Below are 16,683 nucleotides of genomic sequence, written 5' to 3' on the forward strand. Positions count from 1 at the left end.
GGAAAAAATGACCACTCTTGTAATAAGGCAAGACCTTGTCTCATGATGGACAATACTTTGTGAAAATGCTCTCAGAATTGGGTCCAGACAGAGAGAATATGCATTAAACCTGCAGAGCAGTTTTCTGAGTCTCTGGAATTAGAGCCTTCATTAATATTTAAAAAAATAATTCTCTTAGACTGATGCATATAGAGCAGCATCCACAAGACAGGTTCATATTTTTAGGGGAAAAAAAGAGACCCTCCAAAAAATAAATGTACTTATCTACTTATTACTTATTTCCACTTTGGCTTTCAAAAAAGGAGACAGAACTGTTTGCAAGAAAGGACCAAGTGGCCACACTTTAAGGGTTTCTGTTAACATAAAGCTTGGCTTTCATATTTTCTACAGATCTTTATGCAGTTATAAGTTTACATACTCATGTATTTATTAATTCAGCTTTTCTGCCTTTCATGAATAAATTATGCTTAGCTAATTTCCATACGAGCCTGGTGGCCTTCTCCAGGGCTTTAAATCAGAGAGTCTGGTGAAATTTTATGTACATTCAACAGCAGTTTATAGACACATTCAAAAACATTTGACGTCACCCAAAACTGCTTAAAATGCTTCTGGAAGGAAATGATGACAGATGCGTTCATGGACAGGTCACACCTGTACTCTGAGGGGGCAAAGTTGCCCGACCAGACAGTTTGTCCACTGCTGTTACAATCACTGTTACTACAGTGCTAGTTTAGGGGGTTTGCTCAATTCGAGACTGAAATAATTAAGATGTTTAAGACTCACATTATCCATCTCTAGTCTAGTTCAGGTTTCTTCTGACATGCGTTTTATTTGCATTGCGAGCATGATGATTTATCACACTTTCTCTCATTCTCTGGGGAAAAATCAGAGCCAACAATGGCAACTTTGAGAGATTTTGACTTTTGCTGAACACAGAAAATCATTAGTTTTAAATCTAAGGGCTCCTTATTGATTGATGCCTCACTGCCACTCCACACACGCTCCACACCGCTTCTATTAACTAAGTCACTGCTGTGGCATATGAAGGGCGCTGGGCTCTGCCGAGACAATGCCAAAACAGCTGGGGGAGGGAAATTTCAGTTACATTTCTAGGTATTTTGCTCACCTAAGTACAAAACAACTATATATTGGAAACACAGATGTTTTCGGGTTTTTCTTTTCTTTCAGTTGTTCCAAGGCGAGCAGCTAGAAGTTAGTGTCTAAAGTGAATTCTACAACAGCTCGAGTGAAAAATGAATCCCATGATTTTCTCTTTCAGTGTGTGGTGGTTTAACCTTTAAGTGATTATCAGCAGGATCTCAACTCTAATTAAAGCTAGACTGTTTTCCATCTACTTTCCCCCAAAGAAAGAAAGTTAGCTCTTTTGTCAATTTACACACACTTATAATGACATCTTCTGTTTATACACATAAAAAATGAAAGACATGTTTGACATGATGTACATGTCGAGTCCAAACGCGAAAGAATCTGACCTTGAAAATCCATAAGTCTTTTCTTCCCTAAACTCCATATTAGGAAACTTGGATACTAAGTGTGTGCATACACTCGTGCTGCACACACACCCGGGGGCAGCCCAAGTTCACACTAAAGTGGTCTTGGTTTTGAGGGTCAACTCCGAGTCAGGCAGCAATTTTATGGGCACTAGGATTACTTCAACTTACAGATAGACTTAGTAAAAGGGAACCAATAAATAAGTACTTCAATTCACAAATGTGTTACAGATATGAAACTTGCAGTCTAACTTTCTTTCATCAATGCCCTCAAAGGGGACATGCCTTTCTGTGTCTTCCCTGAAGCCATACAGCTGCCAGATGAACAGCAGTAACTTAATGCCAATAATATTTTCTTCATAACCAAATTGGTGGCTCCTCCTTCTATTATGTGGATATTTGTTAGGAGGTTAAAAAAAACTTACTGCTGTTCATCATCTGTCTTTCCTAGGGTATGTGTTTATCTGTTCTAAAAATCCAGAATTTGAAGCTCTCATCAGGAAAGGCAGGGGCTTCCAGTGAAGCAATCCTGGCTTTGGTGCTCAAGCCAACCTAGTTTCTAATCTTACGTCCACCATGTTTCAAACCGTTAAGGTGGGGCCCACGGTCCTTCTCTTGCTTCTCCAAACAGCTCCATCTTCTGTCCCTCACGGCCTAACAATTCTAGGCTGTCAGTCTCTTGTCTCTCCCCTGGAAGCCTCCAGAGCATGCTCATCCTGCTTCTATGCTTTTCGCTCCTGCTCTATGCCTCTCCCCACCTGCTATGCATTTTGATTTGACCCATCCTTCTAGAGAAGCTCATGTGTCAACTGCTCAGACACTCCTTTCTCAAAACTGTCATTTTACTTATTGTGACACTACACAATTGAACATTTTATTATCTACGATGTATCTCTTTGGTCCTGTGTGATTCCACCAATGATGTGAGGCTAAACCAAGAACACATACACCTGGATAATGATAAAATTAATATATACTATATATTATGTGGAATTAAAATGAGAAAATATAAATAAATATGATATCAAAGATATTTTGTTAAAAAAAAAAGAGCACAATGGCCATTTTTCAGTTTAGTGTATGAGGTTAAGCATATTATATCCTATAGCTCCACCACTTACATGCTACGTAACCTTGGACAACTTATGTAAATTTCCTAAGCTTCAGTTTCTTCATTTGTAAAATGAGATGACAACAATAGATTTTTTTGGTGAGAATTAAATAAGATAATAAATGTAGACCTCTTTAAAAAGTACCTGGCATATATTATGTGCTCCCAAAAAGCTAATAACAGCAACTGTAGACATCATAATGGAATAAATACATAATCATGTTTTTTAGTTATCAGTATGCATGTGACTGGTCTCCTTACCCATGTAAACTTCTTAAAGATAATATCCATATTTAAAACTTCTCACTCTAATGAGCATAGTGGACACTTAATAACTTCTTAAGCATAGACAAGTAAAATAGCTTAATTTATGGGGCTGATGGAATTCAAGGTTTCATTTGTGTATTTATTCATTTGACAATATTTATTGAGCATCTACTATGTGCAAAGCAGAAAAACTTTGCCTCAGTAAACCAAAAACATCTCTGCCTCTATGAATTCAAAAATAAAAGTGCAAATAGATATTATAAATACATAATTTGTTTGACTGTTGATCATTCAAGTGAAAAGAATCTTCGGAGAGTTTAATAGGATGTGATGAAAGGCAGCGCATACACACATTAAATGTATCAGAGCAGGATCCTTGCCTACTGTTTCTACAGTGAGTGGCAGGACAATAACAACAATAGCCATGAAGATGATGATGAAACTAATAATGATGATAACAACTAACATTAGTTGAGTGCTTACTATGGTGCCAGGCCTCTTGGGTCATAGGCGTGGCGGTCCAGGCAATTACGGAAGCTGCCAGACAAGCCCCTCCCTGGCCATCCAGGACCAGGTAGTTCTCTGAACAAAAGTGTTGCACTTGGCATCACACAGGAAGGTGCAAACAGCTCCCAGCTTCTCTCCAAACGGAGCCCATGACCATAAATCAAAGAGCAATCGCATGCACGGCTGGGGAGGAAGGACAGCTTACTCTGCACAACTTGTGGCACAGCTGCATCCACAAACGGTAAATATCATGGGAACAAATGACCACCAGCTTCATCTTCATTCTGCAAGCCCACAGGAATCAGAGGGGTCTACCTTAAACTGAATTTGGAAAAGTTAGGAGGGATGGATCTCTCAAAAAACTTCCTAGAGAAGCCGGGGCTTTAGGCCCTCTGCTATGAGCTGGCTGTGTCACCCAAGCTTTGGCATTAATTCAGAAGGCAGGACCTCTGACACTCACCGTATCACCAGGAGCGAGCTATTTCAACAATAGACTACTGTAATGGACTTGGCCAGTGCAGCCCTTCCTGTTACCAAGAGTTAAGGCTTATTCATTTGAGCTATAAAAATAAAAAAAATTAACAATAATAATGAACCTTTTATACACATGCTGGCCTCACTAGAGTACCACATAGAATATGAAACTGAGGGCCACCATGTAGATTTGTGGCACTACCCAAGGGACTGCAGAGTCCAAAAAGCAATGAATGCATTAAGCGAATCCATAACTGCAGTTTCCTCATGTGTGACAGATATAATATCCCTCATTTTACTTAACTGTTTTGGGATATCATGTGTGAATGAGCACAATGGAACAGAAAAAAGAAATAGGCTTATACAAACTATGAGCAGGGACTGAAGCTTTTTATGGGCTCTGGTTCACCTCTTGAGAGGGAGGAGGGCACATCCAGCAGTGACCTTCCGGCTGGGGCACGCACCTGGGATACGTCATGCCAAGAATCCAACGTGAAACTTCCCATGCTCTTCAACCAAGGACAGGCCACACGCTGCCAAAACCTATCATCTCAAGTGCAATTGTTTAAATACAGATACCATGACTAAATAAAGTCCTTGGGTCACAGCACATAAGCCAGCTACTGCAACACACGTGAACTTCTTGATAGGCTGAAACATAAATTATTCCATTGTGAAGTCCTAAATGGGTTGATTTTGGGTGAAGGTACTTGAGACAAAAAGCTGCTGTGATGGATTGCATGACTCCAGGCTTATTTTCTTTGCCTCAGTTTATCCATTAATTATATGCCTCAGCTTATCCATCAATAATACTGATGATGTTTGGATATTTCAGGGATGTTAGATTCAGATGTCGTTTTAGGAACGGCAGAGCATACGGAGCTTACATGATAGTTAGAAACCTTTGAAATCTCCTTACGAGTAGAGCTGTTTAAGTATAAATTATTATTAAAATTATTAGCCTTGAGAATTATAATTACTGCTTCATTATTTTTCTCATTATGCTCATTCTATGGGGGTTTTCTTGTAAATATTCCAAATGAGCTATTGCCTTTATTGTATAATCAATTTAATGTTTGTTGGAAAGCTTTAAAGACACAAAGTGTCACACAAATTCGCAAGATCCAAGGTGAGACAAATACATAATCTCTTTTCCCAGAGAAGTTTTTGCAGGAAAATAACACTAGTTGGATGACGGCTACTTAGAGAGGATTACTTCAGATTTGTTGAGTGGCTTTGACTCCTACTTTTGGAGACGGGCTGGCTAAGATGTAATGATCTCACACTAACAGGGACACCTCCAATTCCCATTAGAAGCTGCCTGCCTTAAAAGGGCTGAGTTATAGCCCCCTTTTACTTTCTTTCTAAGCCACTGTCCATTGTCATATTTCTTATAAACTTCCTCAATCTGCCTCAATGGACACAATATGAAATACAGAAAGATAATGAAATCATCGACTCACAGAATATTAAAACTAGAATAATAAAAATTACCCTACTCTCTGCCAGGCATTTTCTACAATGTGTTACATGCAAGATCTGATTTAATCCTTACACTAGCTCAATAAGATAGTCAATAGTATTATCCCCTTTTTACACACAAGGAAATGGAAATTCTGAGACTGAGCAACCAGCACAAGATCACGCTGCTGGTTGTGTGTGGAGCTAGGATTCAAATCCAGAGCATCTACTCAGGACCATTATGAGTTCAAACATTAGCTCCTGAGAAAGTCTTCCTGGTCCCTATGCTAGAGGTCCCTGCAACAATTCAGGACAGAACCATTCAACCTCACTTCATGAGTGGTTTAAAAAGCGGTAGCTTATTTCTCACTCTTCTCATGTCCTTCATGGGTCACTGAGGAGCTCTCCTTCCTTCGGGGCTCAGGCTGAAGAGTAGCTACCACTCTGTCCTGGAAGAAGGGAGGAGAACTTCTGAGGGTCTTGTGATTGGATGTGTCAGCCTGAGTGAAATATGTCACTTCTCTTGCAGCTCATTGGCTGGGGTTACGTGGTCGAACTCAACCACAAGAGGACAGGGAGTTCAATTCTCCTTGTGCCCAGAAGGAGAGGACAATCAGATGTCTGCAAGCAGCACTAGAGACTCCTAAAGTACTGTGGGGATAATCCAGTCCAATACCTTCAGGGTACAGGTAAGGAAAGCATCCAGAAAGGTTGTGTAACTTGCTTAATGCAGTCTAACTAAGCTAACTGGAGACAGAGGAGAGATGAGAGCTCAGGCTTCAGCAGTCCGCTAAACTTTCCAACTTATCCCCATGTGAACTAATCTCCTGGAATGATTGTTTCCAGTTTACCTAGTGCTTGACCATGAAAAGAAGAGAGCTGAAAATAAATCAAGTAAGAGTCAACACTCTTTGTGACTGAAGGGCAGGAAGAGTATCCTCATAAGTAGCCTCACGCTTAGAAAGTATTAGGACACATTCACAATCCTTGAGTTCCACTGAAATTACTATTGTCTTAACTGCCCCATGAACTTGAAACCGTTACTGTCTCCATTTTACAAATAATGAAACTGAAGGTCAGAGAGGTTCATTCATCTGCCCCAAGAGGAAATGGCAGAGCAGGATGCGAATCAGGGGCTCCAGTCTCAGCATGCACTAAACTGTGCTTCCTCCTAGAGGTTGCTTAAGAAGCAGTATCCTACATCTGCAAACTCATCCCTGGACACAGAGTGCAAGCTCAGATTTCAAACTAGAACCTATCTGTCAGTTAGTATAAACATGGCAATGGTTCTGCTTAGGAGTAAAAGTCACATAGGGAATACACATCCTAATCAAATGTCACCTCTTCCAGGAAATCTTCCCTAACACCCATCAGGGTGTGATTTTTCCCTTGGAACTCATAACACTTTTTATGAACATATTTTAAGATGTTTGACCCATCTAGACTATACAGTCATGCATCACGTAATGATGTTTCAGTCAACAATGGATGGAATATATGACAGGGGTCCCATAAGATTAGCACCGTATAGCCTAGGTGTGCAGTAGGCTATCCCAACTAGGTTTGTGTAAGTACACTCTATGATGCTTGCACAATGACAAAACTGCCTGATTGCTCTGAATGTATCCCTGCTGTTAGGCGACACATGACTGTATAGGTGTTAGCTATTATTATCTGGCAATAACCATCCTGTAGGATGCTGTGAATGGAAAGACCTTTTTAAGTAAAAAACACTAGGCTAAAACTATTTTATTGAAATAGGCAGAACGGTTATAGAAATGATTTTGATAAAAATCATTTACACAATAGCAAAACAGGCTTCTCAATTGAACTGTCCAGACCCTAGAAAGCACTCAAAATCAGATGGACATCTGCTTCTTCTGGCTAGCTCAACACTGAAATTTGTACAGGTGGGGAAAAGCTCAGAAGACAACTTGATCAAGAGCTTACAAAAACTTAGGACGTTGTAAAAAAAGAAAGCTGAGGTCTATACATTTTGAGGAAGAGTGATAGCGTTGGGGGGAATAATTGTGTACTGCAGGTGCAAAAGCCAAACATTTACTTTTATAACACAGAGTTGCCTAGTTACCATATTTAGAAAACTGTGTAAAATAAAAGAGAGAAAGAAACTTAGAGTTATATTACTTGTTTTAGTGTTACTATCCATGCTAATTTTAGTTTTATCTGTCATCATTTTTTTTTCCTGTTGTAATTCAAAGCCAGCCTATCTGGAACTACGAAATAAGAGTTGCCTTGTAGGGTGGTGTGGTATACAACTTACCCTGCCCAGAGGGGAGCGAGGGTTAAAATCCAGACATCCTCAAGTTGAAGTCCAGCATGAGAGCACAAAGGGACCATTTAGACTTGGAGTCCTATAAACACACATTCGTTTCCATTGCCACTGGCACTGATAAGAAAATGCAAAATGCTACGCTCCTAGCAGAGCTGTATGCACACAAGTACACCTATAATAGGCCTTCTAGTCATTGCGTGGAAGGCCACATCTTTGGTGCTACAGTGAAATCTCTCCAAGAAGAAGGATTGAGCAGTCACCTTTGTATAGTTTTCAATGCATTCATTTACTCATTCAGCACACAACTATTAAATGACTACTGTACACCAGGCACTATGCTGGGAACTAGGTAGAAATAATCTCTAACTTAAAATATCTCTAACCTTTGTCTAGCAAGTGTAATAGAGAGTAAATGGATGATTATAATGAAGAATTATCTGTGGAGCAAAGAGGGTTCTTGGGCGCCCACAGAAAAGGGAAGGAGCCTGACTCAATTGGGGGCAGGGGGAGATATGGAATAAGTTTATTTAAAGTGAGAGCTATATGATGTTTTCCTTTAAGATATGCCACTATGAGAGGGGAGGACAAAGTTTACAAAATAAAAATAATTAACTTTTGTATACTGCCTTTACAAAATACTCCTTTGATCTTCCTAGCAACACTATGAGATCAAATTATTATTCCCATTTTACAGATGAACCAGAGGTTAACTGATTTATCTCAGATTGCTTGACTAGATGAATCTTAGATTCCAACCAGGTCTTGAACTTAAGAATTTGAGGTGACATTGGCTTTAAGCGCCTGTGTAGGAATACTGTGGGTAATCTCCATTGAAAGCCCCCACGATTACGATAATCAATTAAATTCACAAACTTTCTCATAGGTTATGTGAGTCAACAGTAACGCCTTACTTTGATATAATAATTTACAGTTTTTTAATCCCATGCCTATATAAGAAACTATTATATAACTAGTCAATTTAATCAAACAGCCAGGTTAATTGTTTTTTGCCACTTAATTGCTGATTATTGTTGAATTGACTGAAATGACTGGTAGATTTCTTTCATACATCACAGTGTTCAGTTGAAATTTTATACTGAGAAAGGGTTGAGAGGATGACTGAAATTGCTTTTTAAAACCAAATCTCATTTGAAAGCTGTTCAATATCTGTTTCAGATATGACAATTACCATGTTATTGTTATGTTTCCTTTTTCAAGAATTTAACTGTAATGAAAATAATTTTTGCTAGATTTAGTAAAATTCACCTTTATTCATAGAACTTTACTCACAGAACTTCTATGAATTTTTTCTCTGTGACTTAAAAGAAATTCTGAATCTAGACATACACAGAAAAAATAAGTCTGTGCCAACTTTACTAATTGCTATCAAAATAGAGAAAATCTAAAGTGATTCAAAATATCAAAAACAGCTTAGACTGTGACATGAAAGAAAGACTGATTATTTCTCCTTAAAATGTTTTTGGAATTTCCTTCAGGATATTCCCATGCATTCAAGTCTACATTAAGCAATTAATTTAATTCTAAGCCATTGAACTTTTAAAAAATGAAATACTACTTGAAGCAAAAGGAGGAGTTTTTCTTTAGCAAATGTGAAGATTGTCCAGGATTTTACTTGCCTGAAAGTAAGTGAATAATTATTGAAAACATATAATTACTTTGGGGGGAAGTGGATGTAGAGAGAATTCACACAAATATCATCAAAGAGGAGTGAAGTAATTTGGACAATTGGGCAGGCCAAGGATGGTCTTACTATACCATTCAAATTTCTTGGATTAGTTACTCCACAATAGCTGTGTCATTGAAAGTATTTCCGATCCTATGCCAAAGACAGAAATGAGATAAGTCAACCCACGTGTCTTTGAGAACCTGTCACGGTTTCCATTACGGTATTATTTAGTTCATACTAAATCTTACACAAAGATACCAGGGCATGGTGAGAACTTGATTAACACAAGCTTCCTGCAACCAAGAGGTGTATGGGAGATTGCCCTGGGTGCTGTTCTGCTGTAGTGAAAGGAGGCATCAGCTAAGGAGAAGACCTGGCACAGTCCCACAGATCTTCTGAAGGCAAGCCCAGAAAGCAAGCTGGACTCATACCCAGAGAGAGCAAGTTTGCACTGAGCGGTATCAGAGGAGCCTGCCATGTGGAGCTGAGGGAAGTATGTCTGGGACATGGGTGTATGGAGACCCTTGTATCACTTTGCCCCAAAGGGAAGAAGGAATGGGATTCCCTGCTAAGATCTGATGGGAGAAAAGAAGAAATTAACGTCCTCAAATGCCTCCTCCCTAACCAAGATTCTGGCTGGAAGTGGGTTGCTGGGATTGCATCTTCCTTGGTCGTGGGAGGTATCGCTCCAGCTGCGGCCCTCACAGCATGCACAGTGGATGCAGAAGAGAAATACGCTTTTTAAGCTGAGGACCCTTAAATGTTCACCTAGAAGGTGAAAAACCCAAGCCCTGCTCTTTGAGGTCTTGCAGTAAAACCTCTTTCCATTCTCTAACATGCATTTTGTAGCTAGCACTACTTCACTCTCAATTCTGTTGTCTGGCACAAAACTGCCCGATGGCACAGAAGCCCAACACGAGGGTAAAAGAAAATTGCTGAGCGCCAGCATTTCCCTTGTAATCCTTGGAGAACAATTTAGTACTGAACTTGTATCCAGGATACAGAACACTTTTTCCTACATTGAGAGGGAATGACACAACTGGGCTTTGTGGTGTGACCTAAATTCACAGATAAATATTTGGACGGTGACTCGCCCTTCACCTGGCATTAATCCTTTGCCCTTCATTTTCAGGAAGATACGATATGGCCAGAGAAGACAGCTTAAGCCATGATTGCCTCCTGATGGTATAAAAAGCTTTCATGGGCCTGGACCTGCTCTCATTATGTGACTTTAACGTTGGCAACTGAGAACAAGGCAGGTGAGGAGCAGACAATCCTTCCCCAGGGCTTGAGCTGCCTTTTCGGCAGGAAGCTGAGGAGGCTTCTGGCCTCTATCTGATGTTGATTTCTACAGCCCAAACTCAAACTTTACCCCCGTTCCCGTTTTCATGTTTGTGGTCTTTTAAAAGCACAGTAGCACCAGGAGGCATGCGCTACATCCCGGCTCTGCCTTCCTTCCACACGGTGATGAGCAGAGTTGGAAATTCCAGCACCTTCATAAACTCTAATTTATACCAATCACATTACAGCTCAGAACAGTGTCGTCTCAGGCTGTCTAATGTACAAGGTGTTATAAGGCCTTCCCTGCCTCCTTATTGATCAACAGCACTAGCTCTTAAAACCGATTTTAATCAGAAGGGGGATACACTTCTCCATGAAGTTGGGTACTGCTCTTATTATTTCCTAATGCTACCTTGCCCAGAGAAAAGGCAAATAAAAACACTAAATGTTCCTAATCGTCCTAAATAGTCTTTTTTTTGCGGAAAAGGGCCATCCCCTTTTAAAATTTCATGCATGCTGCTATTCCTCGAGTTTTATCATTTGTCAACAAATCAACTACCTGCTTAGCAGCCCTCATGAGGGATTTAAAATAGCCGCCATGAAAATCCTGGGCATTTACTATTTTTATAACAAACTTGATTGTCACCTATGATATTTCAAAGATCACTCCTCATATAGACATCACGCTGGAAATGAGATGCAGGGCCCGCTTTCCATGGAACATTATGCAGAGGCACTCTGACTAATAAATCTTTGTAGCTAATGCATTCCAGATGGAAGCCATGTCTCACAGATTTAACCTTCCTAAACCCTTCCAAAAATTCCTCCCATCAAAAGCTCGCTGAATGAGAGATGTTTGATTGAAATGGGATCATCAATACATGACAACTAAGTAATAGTACAAATGATTACTGCTTGCAAGAAAACTGCCATATTCCTTCCCACATAGACACGGTTTTGGACAACCCCCAGGACAAGAAGATGGACCTGACATGTCTTATTGGGTAGTTTACATGCTTTTTCCTTGAATCCCCACTGCCATTAACAGACGCTATTCAAGAACAGCCATTTCTGTCTCCTTAACTTCTGTAGCTGCACAACAAAGGCTGCTAAAAGGAAGGATCAAGACTTTTAGAGGAGCCACTAATTAACAGCCTGTTTAATCATGTCGCCATGTTTAGCAGTCTACATCGTTAGTTTATGTCAGGCAGACATGGTGACACATCTAAATGCCTACGTGTAGATCCTTACAGAATCAGTCATGTGCAGTGGCAAGGGCAGTGTCATACAAGACTGTAGCTGTACCTGTAATATTTAGAAACATTACAAATCACCCCATTACAGGCTTAGCTCATGCAGCCTTCAAGCACTCGGTTCTTTCTGCCAGTTGTTTCTCACACGCAGGTCAACTTACAGCCATGGTATTTTAAATATGTTTAGGGGGGAACTGAACTTCCTGGCATGATAGGAAATGCCACATCCCACTGCCTGTTCTCAGATGTCAACGCTCGGCAACAGAACACCACCTTGTGCAAGGAAGACCCAGACAGTGTGGGAAGGGGCCCACCGAAAAGTTTTAAATTCATAACTAACTTCCACTTCTACCCACTCCCCAAACATCTAAACTTAGGAGCTCAAATGCAGGGAAATCTCACTAATTAAGACTGATGAACGAAGGTCAGACTGAATAAGTGAAACACGAATGCTTCCACACTTTACTAATGAATGAATGAATGAAACGTAAACAATGCTTTTTTTCTCTGTTTTGTTTTTTCTTTCAACAATTGCATATTTGGTAACCTGAATTAACTTCTTGCAAACATTATATATCTTAAAATGGAATACCATTTGCAGCAATAGTCTGGATATAGCAGATTACTGCTCTGCTAAATTCATACAAAATGCTTATCTCTTTACACATGCCTGGTGGCCCTCTGCATGGTAGAAGCAGCCCCAGGAGCAGCTCAGAGACCAGGCTCTGCTCCAGCTCTAACGGAATGCTCATGTGATCTTGAGGCTACCCGCTCAGCCTCCAGGATGCCTCCCTTCTACACCTGATAAAGGAGATTTGGCTAAAGCTCCATGGGTCTCATCAACAGGCACACCCATAAGAATCATCTCATTTTTCCTCCAAATACACATATCTGTTCTAGAGTTTCTGATTCAGTAGGTACTGCGGTAGCATCTTGGAATAGGACAGTTGAAAAGAACTTCCCAGGGGCCGGCCCAGTGGCACAGTGGTTAAGTTAGCACGGTTCGCTTCAGTGGCTCAGGGTTCGCAGGTTCAGATCCCAGCTGCAGACCTACACACCACTCATCAAGCCATGCTGTGGTGGTGTCCCACAAAAAAAATAGAGGAAGACTGGCACAGATGTTAGCTCAGGCCAATCTTTCTCACTGAAGAAAAAAAAAAAAAAACACTCCCCAGCTGATTTCCTGTATATCCTGTGGAGAAACTAGATTAGATAAACTTTGAGACCCCTTGCAGTTCTCAAAAACCATGATTCTACTGAATTTACACGCATACTTACCTACAAAAATGACTTGATATATCTAGGATAAAAGGTCTGGAATAAAATATTCAACAATAACTGCTAACCCCTATCAAACACCTACTTCACCCTGGTGCTGTTCTAAGCACAGCACACAGATTAACATGGTTTACACTCAGAGAAACTCTACAAGGCTGAATTATGGGTAAAATCTCTTCACTATCCGTATCTATGGTTGAGCCATTGAAGGTTAAGTAACCACAATGTTAAAAGCAAATTATTCCCTGATTGGTGAAATTAAGGATAATTTTCGCTTTTTCCTTTTGCTTTATACATTTTCTTTCTAATATTTAAAAAAATCATATATTCCTTATATGACGAATGTGTTTAAAGTTTAAAAACAAATTTCATAAAGAGGATTTCATGTAACATACATTCACTGGCACAGTAAATATGGAAAACATAGAACCATGAACCTGTTATTATGTGGGTAAAAAGCTAGTCAATTACAAAAAAAGGGTGCAATTTCCAGAAACTTAGGCTAAAGGACGCAATCGTAACTGAGCATGGAACTTGCTCCCTGGTAGCCTTAGGAAAAAGGGAAATCCTCTGGAGCTGCAGAGCCACCTTTAGTCAATAAGAGGAAGCATGTCAGATCATAAGGAAGGTTGAACTTTCCCAAAACTCAAAAGTTTAAGAGAAATTTCCACACCAGTCTCCAGGTAAGGAACACAATTCTGTTATTCTAACACTCTTAAAAAATAGGTCAACAATGCAAAGGAGAACTTAAGCCCAGCTGGGGTCGAATCATCATAAAATCTGAATTGGAGAAGTCAGAACAAAAAGTCTTTGACTCTATTAGATTGCTGGCCCAATTTTTCTCTTTTTTGTTCCAGAATTCATGGATAACAAATTCAGAATGTGTTTTCTGTATAAAAGGCAGATCTTCATTATCAGGAAAAGCTATTTATAGAAAGTTCTGGTTTCTTTAATCGCAGCCCTTAAAAGGTCTTCTGGATACTAAATAATAGGAAACATTGAGTGGGGAGGGGAAACTAAAGCCCTTTATAAACTGGAGGACAAGCCGTGCTCATGAGTGACACATGCAGAAACAGCCCTGAATCACACCGTATAATTATCTTCTTTATGTGCTGGCTCTAAAATTCTTAAGAGCCCCTGCCCAAATGTCCTCCTCACTTTGATCTATGGCTGTAATCTTAAATTCAAACTCAGTCACATTGGGGAATGTCATTTCACCAGCTTTCAGGCAGGTCTTAACAACAGCCCCCTGGCTGAGCCAAGCCTGGAGTTGATGAGCGCTCCTCACCTCACCAGCAGCAGGGGCCTGGTGGGCAGGCACACCTGAGAGAGGCTGCGCTTGAGCTTGGAGCTGGCCTGGCCCAGGCACCTGGTCCACACACACGTCTGCGAGAGAGTGAGCAGCCACTGTCACTGATGATCGTGTCATTTAGTTGGGGTCCTACAGCAGGGAAGAAAGTCACTCTCCGTTACCTAATTTTTTCTTTTTCCTTTAACAATAAGGAACCATGCTTACTGGAACATAATAAGAAAGAGAGAGAGAGTTTAAACCTCAATAGGAATACCTATACTTCAATTTGTTTCTTTAAAAAGGTCATCGCTACCTTTGGTCTAGCAGATCATCAGGCTGTACATTATGACCTGATTTCTTTACCTTATCAGTCTCTCCACACTCTTTCTTCAAAAAGATTGCAGAAGAAAAGCATTTGTCTACTTCTTGAGGAACTTCTTTCACGTTAGATTAGAAAATTGGGGATTTTTTTCCATATAATCCTATTATGATCTTTAATGAATCCAGTTTGCCTCTGTGATCACAATAAAAGCAAACAGAGCTAAAAAGTCAGCGCCTCCTCCACAGAAACATCAAGCATGTGGATGCCACCTGCAGGGAGAACGCCCAGCTCGTGAGAGTCAGTGTCCAGGAGCGGGAGCACTCGAAACACCTTTCAGCTCCTTCCTTGCCTGGACGCGCTTGTTCACAAGGCCACTTCACAGTAAGCCTATATAGATTTTGGCTCCAGCTTCAGCCAAGTTTTGGGATAAGAGGGCATCAACAGTAATATGATGAGACAAAAGAGCTTTTGCAACACATTCTCAACTCCTCTTTTTCTAAGAACAGTAGATTTTAATCTCATTATGAGTTTAATACAGAGGCTGTTAGCAGACTCAAGCAAAACCCAGCAGAAGACATGGAAGCCCGAGCCCTGCCTGTGGGTGTAAATAACACTTGTATGGATACTTCAGTTCAGTATTTTAAGACAAAAGGAAGATTTTACACAAGAGTTAGAGAACCTTGTTATTGGGCTTCTGGTTTCTTCCTGTTTATAACTGTGAGTAGCCCTAAGACTTACATCCTTTCTTTATTCCTTAACTTCTCCTTGGAAAATGCGTGTGAGATAACATAGAAAAACAACAGGCCCATGTAAACTATTCTTTTAAAGTGCATGTAAATCTACAATTAAAAAGTAAAATGAACCTAAAGGAAATCATAATAATAAATCATGTATTTGTAGCAGATACTTATTTTTAATATTTATTATCCATATTAAAAGTTTTAAACTTATAAAGTGCCTATTATAAAACAGCTTACTCCAATATGTAAAAATGACCAGGAGAGAGGGGGAAATAAAACTAACATTTGCCAAGCACTTAGAACCGGTAAGGCACTTCAGGGCATTCCCTCATTTCATGCTCAAAAGCCCTATGCGGTAGGTTCTATTGGTGTCACTATTTTACAAATACTGGGAATGGGGATCCAGAGACGTGGCCAAGGTCACATGGCTTAGAAGTAGAAGAAACTCAGATCTCAACTTTGCTGGGCTTACAGACTTTGAAAGTGAGAGCCTATTTTCTTAACCACTCACTATTCTACACGAGCTAACATAGAGGGAAACGAGGAGACACGCAGAGCAAGGAAGCAGACATGGGTTCTGACACTACATTAATAGATGATCTTGGGCAAGGAATTTCCCCTTTGTTCTGTAAATATTTATCAAGCGTGTATTTTTTGTGTGTCAGACGCTGGATGCTGGAGAAGATACTAGAAATCTAGAGATAAAATACACAGTCTTGACTCTCAAGGGGTTCTCAGTTTAGTTGGGGAGAAAACAATTTGATCCACAGCAATGGAGTAATACTAAACAGCTTACGGGTGTGATAATCTTCAGCACATGTTAGGAAATGATCAAATGTCATTATTTCAAATAAAAAAGGCTTATGACAGCTACAAAGCTCCTAAGGACATCAAAGGACAATAGTCTCATGAAAAAAAGAATATCTTGAGTTTATACTAGGAAAAAAACCCTTCTATTCCACTAAATACCTTACAATCATGATGGTCAGCAATGCTATGTAACCACATCTAACTGTATGTGAGAACACTTGTAAACAACGGATGGAGAGAATTGAGTAAAACCAATGACCATGTATTGAAAACTTCTCTCTCCAATTTACTTAAGTTCAGATTTAGATAAGAGCAAATGATGCCACGTCATGACCAATTCTAATGCATAGTACAACTTAAACTACAAGCAGTCTGGGCAGTGAAATAAAGACAGCAT

At 39.9% G+C, this 16,683-nt stretch overlaps 1 protein-coding gene across 1 annotated transcript in view; it reads right to left on the bottom strand.

The window, feature by feature from the left end:
- NPAS3 (neuronal PAS domain protein 3) overlaps positions 1 to 16,683 on the bottom strand; it is a 718,494-nt gene that overhangs the window by 332,697 nt on the left and 369,114 nt on the right. The window lies entirely within an intron of this gene.

This window comes from Equus quagga, chromosome 2 (genome assembly GCF_021613505.1).
Source record: "Equus quagga isolate Etosha38 chromosome 2, UCLA_HA_Equagga_1.0, whole genome shotgun sequence".
Classification (NCBI taxonomy): Eukaryota; Metazoa; Chordata; class Mammalia; order Perissodactyla; family Equidae; genus Equus; species Equus quagga.